Below are 14,278 nucleotides of genomic sequence, written 5' to 3' on the forward strand. Positions count from 1 at the left end.
TATATTATTCTGATAATGATTTGATGACATCGAAACGGGTCAATAAGCGAGTAGACTGGATGTGAAATACCTAGGTTATATTCATATTATCCAAGGTTATATGTCGTGTAAGCGGTGCCGCACTTTTTTTTAAACATTAATGGCCAGGTTAAACTTGATGAATACTTCAATACAAACGGTCTCACTTTTTTTGTATCAATTCTTGGAGATGAGGAGCTGATAATGAATTAAAACCAAATAACGACATTACTTAAGTATTTTTTATAATAAAAGCACAGTTGCTAAGTATAATTTTTTATATTCTTCCCTATATTTTAAAGTGCAAAAAACGAGGAGTTTTATTCTTTAAAAAATTGAGAAATTAAGTGCTAACAAATCGTTTTCGACCTTTGATTATCTTAAAATGGTGATTGTTAAAAATCAGCTGTTATTGATGGTTAATCATTGTCGCTATTGGTTATATTTTTTTATTGCGGGTATTCATTATTTTTCATCAAATGCTTCCCGGCTCATGAAAGCCTTCGACAATCGACGGCATTGGACGGCAAGAAAATTAAGTGTATTTGATCAGTCAGTATTGAAAAGACTTCATAAGTCTCCATCAAAGAATTAATATATCGGTGAAATTTTCAATTCTTTTGGACCATGGAGTTACCATTGTTGATTTCTAAAAGGAAGAGTGACATTCATGGCGTGTTCCTACGCGTGAGTACGGTGTTAGAGGATGAAAGTGATGATGAATGAAGCAAGGGCTTCTTAGTAAAGAATTGAAAGTCCTTGAACGCATGTTTCAGTTTCGTGCAAATTGCTTGGAACCTTGATTGATAGATTCCTGCCTGGGGGCAACTCAGTGTGTCAAATTTGACCACGTGCGATTAAGGGAACCATTACTTCCCTGGATGAATCCAGACTCCCGATCTATTATGTCCAAATCAATCTACATCTACATAATGCCCCGCGAGCCACATCCAGGGTGTTTGGCAGGGGGTGATCAATCACCAGCATGAAATTGGATTCCCACATGCACACCACACAGTCCAAATAACGTTGCGCATGCTAACAAATTATACTACCACATTCATGCAAGGGCAAAACTTGCCAACCACTCATTAAGGTTATCTGCCATTGAAGCTAGAACATTCAAAACATACAGTTAGAAATAATAATAAAATTAATAAACATGCATTAATTTTTACATAGATTAGTAGGCTACACTACAAGTCATCTAATCTATTTATGAGTTTTATTGCTGCCGTTATAATCTCTTATTGCTCGTGGAAAAAAAGATATTCTGAATCTGGCTGTTCTACAGTCTATCACTCTTTTTTATTTATATGATCTGATCAACCATACTATATTGAAGCTGGTAAGATATGCCTAACTTCGTCAGAAAATTCACTGCTCTTGAATTTATATAGTAGGTTTAGTCTGTTTTTCAGGCTAGGGTCTGATAGAGATTCCCATCCGAGTTTATCTAAGAGGTCAGTTACACCAACAAGCCTATCGCAACGATTGTAGTAATGCTGTTTTTTTTGTAATGAGTCTAAAATTCGAACATGTAAATAGTGGATGCGTTGATAGGCCAGAACTTTGTTTCAGAGAGACAAATTTTTTGATGAAAAATCAGCGGAAGTGTACCCTGGGCCGCTAGTGTTACACGCCTCATTATTGGCGCAACTCATGCAATGTCCTAAACAACCAGCTCTTAGTTAGCTATGCCGTGATTGGGGTTCTCACGTGAAAATATAAGCAATATTACGTATGGGCTGATATCGGGATCGCCTACCTCTATAGTGAATGGTACAAAGTGAATCTGTTTGCGAAATAGACAGAAGAGTGTAAATTTCATAATTTTTTCTTACAATTTTAGTCAAAATCATATTCTTTCCATTATTTTTCTGTTCTTTTTAATCCAAGTGGCAATCGCTATGTACCTCAGTTTTTAAATTATTTTACCATGTTATAATTACTGACCACTTTTTTTCAATAATTGATAGGCATTTCGTAGTTGATATTTGGTCTTTCAAATAATATTTCGTCAACTTTTACCGCCAAAGTTTCGCTTCTTTTACACACAGATTTCGGAAGGCCGGTAGAAAACTGCCCAATATTTTATTGGTGGAACGCTGCTTACACGTACGCCGGATTTCAAACTTTAAAAACGTTCACTTGCTTGGTCGTCGTGATCAACCGACTTTTTATCGCTACCGAGTCATGGTCGGTAAGTGTGCAAGCTACCAAGCCCTCCAATGGTTAACTATTGGAAAGTGGACGGCCGATTTTTACCGGCCATCCAAAATTGGTGTGTTCCAGGAGCCTCAGAGCTAAGTCAACACAACATTACCACGGAACAAGATTAATGAAATTACGTCATTATATGTATGATAAATTTATTTAATTAATAGTGTTAAAGTTAATAGTTAAAGCACTCGACTAGAAATCGGGGGATCCGGGTTCGTATCCTGGTGAAGGCGAATGATTTTTCTCCGTGATTTTTCGCACAATTTGTGAATTGCGGGTGACTACGTAAAGATATCACCGCTGCTAGTCCCGTTATCCTTAATATAATATATGATAAATTATTTCACAAATCATTTTTTAACAAATTTTTCCATGCAAATAGGTATGTCACCGACGATGGTGTTGGAAAATGTTCCACTCGCTTCTCTCATTAAAACTGATCTTGATAGTATCGCAAAAGTATGTTCCATTTCGTGGTGCGAGTCGTTCAGTAGATCCCGCGGTATTAAGATGATGCCCCCCCCCCCCTCAAAAGGAGCGGGAAGCAAAGGGACCCGGGTGTGTGCTACACGTGACCGGCTCAAGAGGAACGTAGCGAGACGAGCCAACTCCTCCCCGGCAAAACCCCCGCCACTTTCCCATCCCTCACTCCCGCCTACCCGCTCTCTTCATCTCGATACCTTCAAGGCATTGGCCGACTACCATCCACCCACCCACCAAGCCATTCCTCCACCACCTACCCTTCTCCACCCCCGCGTGTAAGTCTGCTAAGCCGAGGGTGACTCCAAACACTTGTCTGTCTCATAGATTTGTCTCCGCCGAAGGGGACTGCATAAAGGAGGACCAATAGGGTGGTTTCCTATTATTTTTTTATTGCCTCAATCGAAAGAGTACGTAGTGGAGTACGTACTCCTGGAGTACGTATTTCACGCTTTTAGATTTTTAAATGACGATATCTATTTTTCGCGATTAAATGAAAAGTGAAAATTTTCAAGCGCGCGAAAACGCGACGGCTAAGTATGAATGCCGGGAAAAGCCCGTGTGACGTCGTTCTGGTTCCCGCTGCCGCAAGTCAGGTGACCTTGGGGCGAGGCTTTGAGCGCTGATACGACGCAGGATGCTGGCAGGTAGCGGAGTACCCTGCTAGCTGGTAGCGCTTGACTTAAATAAGACTTATTAATACCTTATCAAGCGAAGAAAACTTTCCGAACTTAGGTATTTTTAATGTGTGATTATTAAGAGATGTTTCCCTGAGCTCTGTGCCTCATGCGTGCATTGGTAATCTTAGACGATGTAAAACTCCTATCTACTTGAATAGAAACTAGGTCCCTGTGACGTCACGTGGAGTGGCATAGTATGGGCGCCAATCTGGCCTTTTTTTAAATGAGGATAAAATTGAGCATTGCCATTCGTCAAAACCGGTATTTCTAAAACCAAATAATTTGTATATTATGAATACACCAATGGTGGGCGATGAATCGCAATCAATGCCTCTCGTTTTCTTTGGTGAAGGAAACTACCCTATTTCTCTTCGTAGAAGGCTGATTTCTGTTGCCACTTCGTTCGCATTGTAATCGGCTTTCAAAAACGTCCGCGGAGCGGTGATGTGTGCAATGCAATCCACTTCGTTCCAATATTTTGCAATATACTGCTATTGTAAATGAGATTATTTAGCATTGAAAAGTAATAAATTTCATAGGTCTCATCATCATGTGTATAAATTTCTGTTAACACCCCTAATTATACCCTATTTCCCCGTGAAATTCGGATCAATTTGTCTGTCAGCGACGCAAGTGGCGACTTCTGTAAACCCATTATAATTCGCGGTGGGTTACAACACATTTAGAGTCCGACATGATGATAATATGTTTTAATATTCGTGGCATCCGTTCTCGCAAAAAAAATTGTCTCTCTGGCAGTGGTTTAAATTAATCGAAGGTACCCAATATGTTAGCAATGATAACACTTCGTGAATAGTACAATTTTTTTTATTTCTACCGGTTTCTACTGTGACTTCACTATCGAGTGCATAATTACCAATGATATTTATGATGGGGACAGGTTTATTTATGCTACTAGATGGCCAGGTAAACTTCGCATCCACTTCCTACCTATCTATATATAAGTAATGAAATCAACTACAATTAGCTTTTCTCACTAAAACTCGAACATTGGTGGTTTACGAAGTGTGATGAAACACAATTATTTTAAAAAAATACGAAGTAGTTTAAATAATTATGGGGTATAACAGTAATATATTAAGGAATTAGGCAAAAAGTAAATAATTAAAAACTATGCTAGTAGCCTGAATATCATTTACACTATTTGGAAATCAACATTGAACAAGTTTCAAAACTTTCTTCCTTCAATCGGTTTCGCCTGTCTGTCACAACTAGATTCTACTGTGTGAAAAGCCTCCCTGAATCCGCGATGCTAACTGGTGTCCAGATTTTGTGGAGTGCAGCATAACCAAACTCAGTTTTTTCTAAGACAGATGGCAAAAAATATTTGCTTAGAATCGCATAAGCCGCCAGGGTTCTCTCTCAACCTCTCTAGTAGCTGCCGACGAAAATACTTGTAACCGTCGATGATGCAGTAAGGCCCAATGTCCAGTGGCGTAGCGACGGTAGAGCTTGGCAGTAAATTTACGAATTTTGCCACCGAAAAATCAAATTTGCGGTTTAAATATAATAAAAGTCCTGTCATCCCGACTATGCCGCATTTATTCACGTGTATCGCTTCAATATCGCATATATCGCATACACGATTTTCACGTATCACTGATAGTTATCGATGGCTAAGTTTTAACAACACGTATCTCAAAAATAGCAACTTTTCAGGAGAGAAAAAAAGTTATTTTATACTTGTGGACTGAAAGTAAAAACCAAAAGTTCGTAAAACTGAAAAAGAAGCATTCATTTGCAAATAAAGTTTTTTTCGCCTGTACTTTATTTTTTTATGTTGTTACACTTTGTTTAATATACCTGTCTCAAACCGGCTGAATTTCAGGTACGTGTTGTTAAAACTTAGCCACCGTTACGTATTTCGGACTAATTATAGTTTTGTGCTGATGTTACTACCCGACGACATGTACTGTAATATATTTCGGACTAATTATATTTTTGTGCTGATGTTACCACCCGACGACATGGTTGACTTGTGACTATTTGTTTAATATAAAGTTTTCTCCCCTCCTCCCCTTCCCTTATACACCCCCGCGCTTAAGTCTGCTAAGACTTGGCCGAGGATGACACCAAGCATTTCTCCGTCTCATGGCTTCGTCTCCTCCTTTCCTCTCTCGAAAAGAAAAACACCGTCTTGCGCTCACACATGCGTTAGCTCCCTCACGTCCCTTTCCGGTTCATTTGCTCCCACGGACATCCTTCGACATCACGGCCTCCCGCCCCCGCCCGACGTTTTAAAGTACTACCGACCTCTCTGAGATGTTGGGGGGAGCTAGGAGAACGATTCTTAAGGAGGGGGGAAGAGTAAGGTCTTCTTACCCTCCGCTTATCCCTCCATGTCGGCTTCTCGGGTTCAAATACCGTCTGGGATACGGAAGCGTCCCGGCCGCTTGTCAAACCTCTGTAGACTCTATGGGTGACGTTTTGGGATCGGATGGAAGTGCAAAGGGAGCCCGTGCTACTTGAAGGAATCGGGAAATCTCGAAAGTGGTTGGGTTTTTTTTACTTGCGTCAAGGTAATTTAACTAGAGATATGAAGTGAAACACTTTGCACTTTCCACATAAAAACATTTGCTTAGCATCGCAGGAGCCGCCAGTGTTCTCTCTAAACCTCTCTAGTAGCTGCCGACCGAAATACATGTAACCGTCGATGAAACAGTAAGGCCCAATATCCAGTGGCGTAGCGAGGGTAGGGCTCGGCAGTAAATTTACGAATTTTGCCATCGAAAAATCAAATTTGCGGTTTAAATATAATAAAATTCCTGTCATACCGACTCCCGACGATTCCCGAATTCCGACGATTTTATGTGGAAAGTGCAAAGTGTTTCACTTCATATCTCATAATGGATCTCCACAAATTATCTGCCTCAACCATCCAATTCATAATGTAACTACTACGTTATCTAATAAAAAAACTAACGCATATGCAGTCGACGCTTGATACAGTATTAACATGATTAGGAGGACTGATAGCAAAGTGAATTTCATCGCATGTTGAATCGGAATTATTTATGGACGTTGGGTCGATATGAACACCATCAGTGGAAATCCTTACGGTGTTAGTGATAGTCCCAATGCACATAAAAGATCGTGCATTATAATAATTATAATGTAATAAAAATATAATACGTAGTAATATTTAGAATTACCATTTCGCGTAAAATTTTTAATATTCGCGATCCTTGATCCAAGTTTACATACATAAATTACACCTTTTACATAAATAAACACCTTGTTTGAGTTTAAGTATCGAACTTTTCAGAATATTTAATAATTCAGAATATATATATAATTAAATAAGTAATAAAATATTAATACCAATATCGTCAAAGTACAATATTTAAATGCAGTTAAGACATGGAAGTGCCAATACAGTAAAAATTTGCGTAATTTATAATTTAAAAATGCGAGTGCAATAAGGATACTGCCGAATCCGTCGAAAGTCTAATCCATCACGGGTCAAAATTAGCGTTTTTTTTATAAGGAAATTCGAGTTAGTTTAGTTAATACATGCTATTGCTAAATTTTCATTTTTATTCGATTATTTGTGTTTTCACTCATGGAGGGTTCAATATGTGCTGCTACTACATGATATCTTCTGTCTCAGAAACTAACCGAGAAGAATTTTAATAGTGAGGAGAGTATAAAAGATAATTTGGAAGTCTTCTTTCCTCAAAGCAGTTGCTGAAAGAAATAAAAGCCTTTCATTAGTTTTAAATATTTATCTTTTCCTTCGATGCATGAATTGAAAGTTATGTTAGGCGTTGGATTATGGGATGGGCGTTATTTTGATATCCAACTGTTACGTTATCCCCATACGGTTGTGAGCCGCCTTACAGTACTCATCTCTGGCATGCGTACATGGAGTATAGAGAATTTTTCTCAAGAGTAGGAGAGGAAGGCTAGACGAACTGACCTTCTCTCCCCTCTGCCTATCCCTCTATGTCGGCGTCTCAGGTTCAAATACCGTCGGCGGTACGGGAAGCGTCCCGCCCACTTGTCAAACCTTCAAAACATCTGTATATTATGCGGGTAATGTTTGGGGGTGAGAAAGGGTCTCGAACTACCTCGGTTTCAATCGTTTGGCTCGGAAAGTAATTGTAGCAATTGATCTTTTATATTTGTGCCAGCTACATCAAGGAATACATGAGCGCATGCACGTTGTTCTGCCAATGACTCTTTGGATAAGTTAGTATGTTATCGCAAATTCTATACTGTATCTTTAAATTCAGGAATAAATGAATTCATGCCTGCTATTTCTCAGTAAGACAAACGTACATTGTTTGCGACTTTTACAAAATGACCTTTCTGCCTCCATACACTACTTGAAACCAAATTGGATCTTAGGTTTCCGCGGCGTTTCTCAACATTAGTAACCGCTTTCGGGCGCTCCTCCGCGTAGTGTTGTCTAAAGGTGACGGTAGTGTCTGCAGTCACACTGCTGGTGTCTAGAGCCACCAGACGCCTGCAGGATAAACTTCGTCGCCTTTATACAACACTTTGTGGAGGAACGCCCGATCAGAACGCCTCTACAGCCGCCAGACACTAACAGGATGGCTGGAGAAACTGTCTTCCCCTTTAGACAACACTACGCGGAGGAAAGCCCGAAAGCCGTCACTAATGCCTGGAAAAAAATTTAATATTGAGGAAAATAAATATCTCAATATGGAAGCCATTTAATGTAGTTTCTTTCCAAGTCATCCCACAGTACAGCAGTTACAAAGCAAAGATATTTTTTATGGTCTTCAGTGGAACTTTCCGTCAACTTAGTGAGCCCTTTTATGCTCTTTATCTCCAGGATAGGGAGGAAGTAAGGGAATATTTCTTGAGAGAAGCATATGGGGTCTAGACGACTTGACCTTCTTCCCCCCCCCCCTTTACTCATCCTCCTATGTCACCGTCTAGGGGTCTAATACCGTCGGGTGAATAGAAGCATCTCAGCCGCTTGTTAAACCTCCACTGACTCTTTGGGTGATGCTTTGGTCTTGAGCGTCATGTGAGGGTTTAAGCTCAAAAGCGTATCCTGTTGCGTCAAATTAGAATGCAATTCGGAGTTACATCGTAAATGTTATAGCGCCTATGTCTTTTTATTTTCACTTAAGACGAGGACGATTTGCGGCCCAAAACCGGAACGTATGCATTTTACATTCTTACACCCTTACACTACACGGTACTGTGCCGAGTGCCTGGGCAATACCGTACACCAGTTGGGACAATACCGCTACGTGTGGTATTGCCCCTAACTGCTGATGATGAACGATACTGCAAAGACTGTGGGGGAAAAAAAGATGGAGATTATAATTTAAAGTTTTAATCCATCATCGAAATAAGAAAAACACAGCATATTAGCTTACATTTAAATTAAAATAATAAAAACCCCTATTCTAGTTGTAATAAAAGTGAGTTAACATAAAGCTAAAATGAAAGAAAAAATCCTTTTCCATCTACGAATAAATGTTTTATTGTGGTATGAAAATGTGAAAATCCATAATTAGTGCAGACAGTGGCGGATCTATGGGGGGGCTTAAGGGGCTATAGCCCCCCCTTTAGATAACTAATGTACACTAGATAGAATGGTAATTTTTCCCGCCCCCACTACTGCTGGAATTTTAACCGCCACTTAGCCCCCCCCCCCTTTTCCTTATCTTGGATCCGCCACTGACTACAGACAAACTGACGATACGACGGATGGAGGTCGTTCGGATTATTGATGTGTTCCCACTATCGTACTAAGCACTATGGGTGTTTTTCTCAATACTGACAATAAAGCGAACAATGTTCCGGAAATAATCCGTCTTCTCATAGGACTGTATTTCAAACTAATAATGCCCCCTGCGACGTTTTCCGGATGGTGACGGAGTATGGGAGAATGCTCCCTGAGAGAGGGAGAGGGTGGCTAGACGGGCCGACCATTTTCCCCTCCCATCATCCCTCTGTCTCGGCGTCTCGGGTTCAAATATCGTCTGGGATATACGGAAGCGTCCCAGTCGCTTGTCAAACCTCTGTAGACTTCGAGGGTGAAGTTTAGTGGTGAGAAGGGCGTCCTTCCAACACGGGGGAAAATTTCAAGCTTGAAAACAATTGATTATTTATGCTTGCATGAAAAAATTGCGTAGAATGATCCACATGAAATGCAAGCGAAAGGTACCTGCTGCAATTCAAAGGGTATCGAAAAAATACAAAAATATGCCTAAAAAATTTTAATGCAGTTTTTTCACGTTTACAGAGGCTTTAACTACGAGCAAAATATCTCACCCCTTACGTTATGCCAATGTTGCATACCTATAGTATATTATAGTCAACTTTTTCCGGAGAGATATCGTGGAACAGCGTAGTAAATGATACAAAAAATACCGTACCGTCCACTAGATTTTACCAAGAGTTCTTGACGATGACTGCAAGCCAATCGAAACGCACGCATTATAGTTTTTCAAATTGTGTGAACAAAAAGTGGACCGTAGGATATCCTTGTGTATCATTCCATAGAATTTTATTAGACATACTCTATATCTAGGGAAACCTTATACCTCTATTTCTCCTTTTTTATATTCGTTCTCTCTTCCTCCTATTTCATCCTACCAGTATTTTTCTTGCATCATAGATTTTGGAAACCCCTCGCCCTTTATGCATCTTCAACAATTAGCTATGCCAGTCACTGCCCCTTTCAAAATTATTCTTTCCTTGCAAGCCAATTTAAGGTGCTCAATCGTTTGTTTTTTTTTCTCGTCCGCCATTCATTTGTTAACCTTCGACTAACACTGCAGCCTATTCTCATCTTAATTTCACATGATTCCCGTTATTCTAATCTATCTTATACAGCAGGCCATTTTTGACGGCATTCTCCAAATCTGTGGCACCCAGTCGATGAAGTTTCCATGGGATCTCCTGTCAGTTACGTTTTTCCTTCCAACTTTACTCTCAGCCAGTTTATTCTCTTAATGCCCTAATATAAAGCCCCCCTCTCATTTTAGATTTAACTTTCAATTATGACAAGGAAATATCATTATGATGTAGATATTAGCGCAATAGTTTTCGAAAAAACTGCGAAAAATAAAAACTTAGATGGCGGAAATTTCGATTAGGTTATATTTTTTCCTACAGCATAACTTGTCCACGTTCCAGTATTAAGATTGCTAACATAAGATGGTTTTCTTGATAATCCGCAGAATTGTGTAATAACCTCTTGATGAGACAGTAATTGTCTCAGGAAGATTCCTTTCAAGTGTGGTACAATTGACCCCACCTCAGGTTCTTACATTTCAACCTAAGGTTTGAGCCCTATCTACACTAATTACTGAGTTAGTTAGATATATTGCGTCCGCTTTTTTCAAACAACTTTGCTTTTTTTACCCTAAACCATCGAATTTCAGGTACGACTTGAGAGCGACTGTGTGATGAAATTATTCCGGTGTGCTGTGACTGAGTGGCTCTCTGTGAAACAGGGGCAATACTACTTGGCTTGCATCTCAACCGTTTGTACAGCAACCCCTGTGTTAATTTTGAAATGGTGCACAACAGACAAATGGGCACGTTCCTGACTCCGCTGTTTTCACAATCTTAGTTAGCCCATTTACTGCGCTAATTTAAGGTAGCAATTACTCAATCTCCCTCACGAAATTATGTCCGAAAGGAAAAGTTCCTTTTCCCTTTCTTCATTGCTCCTAAAGCATCTCTTTTTTGATAATATACCTGGTTTCTTTTGTTTTGAAAACTTTTTATTGTAATTTCTAGAATTTTATGCAATATCTCTAAATTTTAATATATTCTTTACCTGTTATGTTATCTCCTTTTACTGAAATGATGATGCATTCGTTATAATATGTGCACTTCCACAAAAAATATCGAAAGACAGTAATTTTTGAGCCTAAACAAGCGAAGGACATCGAAACTTACAAAGTTAACAACAGTAAACATAAATTTATTTCGTGATATGAAAAGCTATCATCAAATTAAAGTTTTAGTATAATAATAAAATTATGGCTTATCCTTAATGTATGAGATAACCCGAAAGTAGGCAGACCAACCACATGAAATTTAATTGATTTAAAAACTATGTTATTGGCCTTTAACTTCAGCAGTTCTATCGAGCATTTCAAAGCATTGAATTATTCATCGAACTAGCAAAGGGGGCTTGACCGAAGTCAATCATGCTCTCTGACAAATACGCCGAATTTTTCATTCCAAAATTACTCGTAATTTGTAAAATTTGGCCTGTAAATGATAAAATCAAATGTTAAACAATTTATAATTGTACATAAATTTAATACTGTATGACCTAGATATTAATTTGGCACATAATCACCAGATTATAACGCCCCATGTCGAAAGCCAGGTCATATATTAATAAATTTATGTGGAATTATAAAGTTTTTCACACTTCATAATGCTAACTCCATGAATTCACGCCCGTGACAACGAATTATTACGGTAAATAATAGTTGATGCGCTGCTGTACAAAGTGCATTTAATTTCGTATAGATTAAGCCACATTAAAAGTATGCGAGCGTGCTGCGCCCGCTCCCAACGGGCTTCCCCCGCTCTTTTCAGTGCAGGTCCACAGAGGGATTGGCGCGTTTCTAATTTTAAAATGTAGAAAAAAAGGCAGGGTCTTATGCACAAATTTAATTGCAATGTTCATGTACAAATTGAGGTCATAGGATCTCTTTAAACACAACATTGGAAGTAATGGCACTATCCTCTGTTAAACGCACATGATGGCGCATACTTACGTATCAACGGGAGACTTGAATGTGGAATCAGCCGCATTTTGATAAAAGTTATTTAAAGAATGCGAGATATTGTTGCAAATGAACAAATTTATCAGTTTGTGCCCCGTTAACGTCAGGAATATTTACCGGTTTTTTTTTGTTTTTTTTTTAATTATTTAAAAACAATTTTAGGAAACAATAGCAATATTTAGGAAGTAAGATGCCGTCGCATGTTCTCTGATAAATGCTGTGCATTTTGGTACCTCATTTGTAGAGTTTGGTTGCGTGTAAGTTGAGAAAAAGGTACCTATACAGTAGAAATAATATAGAAGATATTCCCTTAACCTGGCTGATGCGTGCTTCTCCTAGCCCGAAATCCCTCCAGTGCTGGCCCAAGTGGTCTGTCTCCGCATGCCGGTCGCTGCCTCCGCGTCTGTTCATCTGGGGTGATGGTCGTGTGAGGGGTCGAGGTGCTCGTAACTGGTGCTAAGTGCCGAGTATTATTTGAGTTTCCCTCACTCCGCGACGGTCGAGGACATCGTGCTAAAAATCGCTCCGTCACGGAGTCGGGAGGGAGAGCAGAAGACGTGGTCGAGGGTGGTTGTTGGAGAGGAGAGAGGGAAAGGTTAAAGCATATCTGGATGGAAGAAGTAAACCCAGAACTGTGTACCGTTTGTCTCCGCCATGATGGATGTTTTCCGCAGAAAATCACTTCTCCAAGCATTGTTCCTTACCCGGAAGTCTCCCGTCTGAATCCAAGTGTACTGAAAATCAGTAATGGAAAAGTGGAGACGGTGAAAGAAATCAAAGCCTCCGTAAACATTTTATATTCATCAAAAATTGAGGGGCTGTATTTTTAGGAAAAAATGTAAGGTAATTCAATGCTATGATGTGCATTGGCTGTGCGTATCATTGCGAAGCTAAAGTCTTCCTTCACATTAGCAGTTTTGAATTAATTAATTTACAAATAAATCTTTATTTTTAAATTTCACTCAAGGATGTATTACTAAATGTATGCAATTTCAAATACTGGCTCGAAGCTCTACCGATACTCGCGATTTTCATCAAGGCTAGTACTTGAAACTGCATGCATTTAGTATTAGGTATATTTAGTAAAGGAATAAGGATTATCGTGTTCCTTATTTCTTTTGGCGTGGAGTACTCTGACGCTTAAGAGTTCCTCGGACGCAAGGTCGGGCATTACACCATCTTGGTTCAGCATTCAAATATTTAATCAGGAATGACAATCGAAACTAAGCGAAAGTTAAAACCAGTAAAATTTCAGTAGTTTCGTTCCCGGCAGCGAAATGCGGAAACGAAACCAAATGGATTTGAACCCGGGGAGCTAAACTCAGGATCGAAACGGAATTGGAGTCAAAACTACTTCGTGCCGAAACTAACCTTTGGGACTCATCTTTAAACTAAAGTTTGAGACTAAGACTTTGGGACGAAACGAAACGTAGATGCTGCTTCGCACCGGAGGGACGACGTGCTTCACCTTTGAACAGTTTAGTTTCGACCCACACACCGAGTGGGTAGTGCGGTTGAATGGAGTAGAGGTTCGGCCTACCGCCATTAGATGCATGGGGCACCCATATTTTTACCACAAACAGGATAACGATGAACGCAAACTAGCCATTCGGTTTTCAAGCTAAATTTTTTAACCTCTCTACACGTATGTGAAATATAATGGGTCGAAACTATTCCCTCTTATCCCCCCCCATTAAACTTTAGGGATTGATACTTAACTATGAGCAGCGGAGTTTCGATTAATTTAGTTTCGTTCCTTGGAGTAAAGTTTCGTCCCGGGTTGAAACTAAACCCCTTGGTGATTTTAATTTCGTGCGGGAGCAAAATTAAACCTAGGCCTCGTGTTTTCATTTCCCTGCGGGTCGAAACGAACCATTTTCTTTTCACTTCCCATCCCAGACTTTAATACGCTAAGCATCATCTTATCCATGTTATGATTATGAACAGATTTCATGCATCTTTAGACCCACGGTTATCAATCGTGATTTTAAATTCACGGATAAGGGCATGAAATATTATTTTAACCATTTGAAACCCACCTTATGAAATTAGTAGATTTTCTTGATCAGTTTGTATCGCATCTATTCGGAAAGAGGAAGAATTTATGTAGTGCCT

This window comes from Ischnura elegans, chromosome 9 (genome assembly GCF_921293095.1).
Source record: "Ischnura elegans chromosome 9, ioIscEleg1.1, whole genome shotgun sequence".
NCBI lineage: Eukaryota > Metazoa > Arthropoda > Insecta > Odonata > Coenagrionidae > Ischnura > Ischnura elegans.